Source organism: Littorina saxatilis, unplaced genomic scaffold (assembly GCF_037325665.1).
Source record: "Littorina saxatilis isolate snail1 unplaced genomic scaffold, US_GU_Lsax_2.0 scaffold_1253, whole genome shotgun sequence".
Taxonomy (NCBI): Eukaryota; Metazoa; Mollusca; class Gastropoda; order Littorinimorpha; family Littorinidae; genus Littorina; species Littorina saxatilis.
Window position 1 is genome coordinate 7,501 of NW_027126832.1, and position 3,544 is coordinate 11,044.

A 3,544-nucleotide genomic window follows, 5' to 3' on the forward strand; every position below is an offset into this window, starting at 1 on the left:
ATCTGCACCTTGGAGACGTGTTGAAACGACGTCATTACTTGTTTACGTCATTAGTATGAGAATCTACGTAACCTGCACGCGTCATTGCGTTGCATTGTGGGAATGTAAACAGTCATTTGGGAGAAGTCAGCTGGACGGCAAATAGAACAGAACTAAAGCGTTACCGTCGCTCCATTTGTGAGATTTTGTCGGACCTGCCGGGTTCTGAATAGGCTATAGGTGGTAGAACAAGATACAGGACAGTGCCAGAAATCGAAGGAAGATTTGTGTGATCTTTTTGGTGAGCCGCAAAGCAAGTCGAAACATGAGATTCTGTCGTAACCACCGTTGAAAGCCGCCGGCATCCGAGCTGTCATTCTGTACACACCACGGGTTCACCTTGGTAGTGCACTTCCCTTATATGTCTCTTCAGATTATTGCCATAGGCGAACGATTTGCCACAATGGTGGCATATGGCCGGAGCAGCGGATCCGGATGGACCTGGCACAGGTCCATCTACTTCTTCCTCCACCTCCTCTGCCACAAGAACCATTTCTTCGTCTTCAGACTGCATCTGTATAAACAGATGCTCCAAACCCATTAGAATGAGTGTGTGTGTGTGGGTGTGTATGTATGGGTGTGTATGTGCGTGTGTGCGTGCGTGCGTGCGTGTGTGGGTGTATACGAGAGACAGCTATTTGGCTTAGTGTGTGTGCCGTTATCTAAGGGCAACAGGGTACGTGTGCTTCTAAGTTGATCACTATTTACATTGACAATGATGCACATAACCGTTTTGCTGCACTGTACAGATGTACGCTTTTCTGAAATTTCGTTCACACGTGCCGTGTCTGCTATCCAGTTCGCGGTAGGATTAGAATACCAAACCGATGTCAAATTACGAGCTGATTTGGTGAAATAAAGCACATTTCTACTTGCGAAACCCATCGAACAGTCATTAGGCTAAGCGAGAGAGTTCTCGTGATTGTTTTAATTAAAATACTAATTCATAAAAACTAGAGACTATGTTTCTGATCAAAACGAATAATTAATCTGCTGTATCATTCGCTTGTCGGAAAGATCGGCCTACGCGCATCTCTCAAATATGACCTTCTCTTGTCTACTGGCTCGGAAGATTTATTCTACTCCCAAATAGCACTTCTTTGCACCTCTTATGACTCCTTCGTCCTCTAGAATCCCGTACCCATACCAAATACGAGCTGATTTGGTGAAATAAAGCACATTTCTACTTGCAAAACCCATCGAACAGCCATTTCCGGTGCTCGATCGCCGACATTTTCAGCTTTGAAGGCTATTTACGGGCAAATATCAATCGCTCCCTGACTTTTTATGCATCGAGAAACAAATTTAGTCATCGCTGAATCAGTAGCTTACCTTAAATCCCGACATAAATCAAACAATACCTAGAAAACAGACAAAACTTGCCTTCACACGTGTCAGGAGCGGCCTTCGGCTTCCGTTCGGCCTTTGATAGGTTATCCCCCGTGATATTCGACTCCTTAGAAAAGCTGTGGCGGCACACATTCTGATCATCATCGCTCAACGGCTATCGCCAGTTATCTCTCTGACCGGACGCTAAAGTCCTACGCCTATCAAAACAAGAATACAGAGTTATCTCCCATAATATTATGTTTTCACGAGCAGTGTTCGCGAGATGAAAATGATTGCAGATTGGCCGACTTCGACAGTGATCTCCGTTCTGTTCTTCACAGTTATGATAAAGACATCGTTCTAAGGTCAAAACAAGTCGAAATTTTGGGACTGCTGCCGGAAGGAGACCGTAATATATGGTTGCATCACTGTCAAAAAATCGTCTGCTCCAGCGAGCGCGGAAACCAAACGGTTGATTATCACGTGAGACTTTTGCCATATTTAGAGTTGTTTGCACAGTAAATACGGCCGCGAAAAATAGCTCGCTTGAAACTGTATTACACAACAAGGCATCCTGTCAGGGATAGAATGAGCCGAACTCATTTTGACCTGAGTTCAGGATGTGGCGGCACATTGTTCACCGCATTGTCAAATTGAAATAATGGGATTGCTCTCCAAGGGCGGATCCAGGATGTTCGCGCCTGAATTGAGGGCGCAAAGAGTGCCCGAACATGCAAGGGGGGTCCGGGGGCATGCCCCCCTTCCCCGGAATTAGATTTTTCAAGGAAGCAAAATGCTGCAATCTAGGGCCACCTGAGCTCAGAAACTGTCATTTAATCATCTCTCTCTCTCTCTCTCTCTCTCTCTCTCTCTCTTCCCCCCCCCCCCCCTGAAGGGGGGGCCCGGGCCCCCTTAGCCCCCCTCCCCCTAAATCCGCCACTGCTCTCCACCCGTCACAAATAGCTGACTTTATTTTTATGTCTTCCGCGAACAACACCAAGCGGGAAACCAGATCCAGATCCAGATTCCTTTTCTCGTCTTTGATGAAATATTCGCCATCATGTGTACAAATGTAACTTGGTTGTTTAGATGTTTACGCAAACTGAGGGTTTTCGATTGCGCTCTGTCTGAGAAAAGAAAAAAAAGTTTCCTGTTCACAGAATAAATCATCAACATGATTTTGTCTCAGTTTATAGCACTGCCACGGTTCTCAGTTTGCAAAGAACGCTTCGCTGACGGGAATTTTACCCCATTTCAGTGTCCAAAAAATCAGCGCTAAATTATCACCACCATTTTAACTCAGTGTGAACAGACTGCCATGGTCTTCTGTGTCTGCATAGTGTTGTGCCATTGAAAAGCTCCCTCAAATCTTGGACACCGACTTTGAACATAATCCAACATGTAGGCTACTCACCGACATCATGGCATGCTGTCAGCAATATGATGCAGAGTCTCAGAGTGTATGCTATGACACCGACACTGGGACACAGATCCGCCATTTGCAGTAGCAGTGGAAAAAGCAAACATGGATCAAGTACCGCCGTGGTCGACGAAGAAGCTCTGAGGAGGTTGACTGACGTAAATTAAGAAAATGACGTCATTTACCGTGCGTCATCACAGCAAGACTGATCACTTTTGATGTGACTTCACACATCATTAACAGCAATGACGTCACGTTGAATAACAATACATGCTCGGGTCACCAGACCCTACCTGAAAGTCTTGGTGAACATAATTATATCAGCTGTTGTTTGACGTGACAAAGATAGATCTGAGGGAAAAAAATACAAAGGCGGTGGTAAGTTGCCTTCAGAAATGTGCTTGGCTGGTTGACTGGTTGACTGTTTGCTGTTTGACTGGTTGACTGTTTGCTTGCTTGGTTGACTGGTTGACAATTGGCCTGAGTTCGGGGTTTGGGGTGGGGGTGGGGTGGGGGTGGGGGTGGGGGGTTGAGGATGAGCTCTTGCTCATGGCTTCAAGCACGAGGAGGTATACACACACACACATACGCACGCACGTACGCACACACACACGCACGTACTCCCACACACACATACAAACACGCAAACACATACACACAAACACACGCACGCACGCACGCAGGATCACACGCACGCACCCACTATCAGACACACCACACACACACGCACACGCACACACACACAAACACACACAT

At 46.4% G+C, this 3,544-nt stretch overlaps 1 long non-coding RNA gene across 1 annotated transcript in view; it reads right to left on the reverse strand.

The window, feature by feature from the left end:
- Positions 1–2,954, reverse strand: part of LOC138955324 (uncharacterized) — a 9,433-nt gene extending 6,479 nt beyond the window's left edge. The window contains exon 1 of the long non-coding RNA XR_011452190.1: positions 2,783–2,954. This is a non-coding gene — a long non-coding RNA (uncharacterized lncRNA). The remainder of the gene's footprint in view (positions 1–2,782) is intronic.
- Between the last annotated feature and the right edge of the window lie 590 nt (positions 2,955–3,544).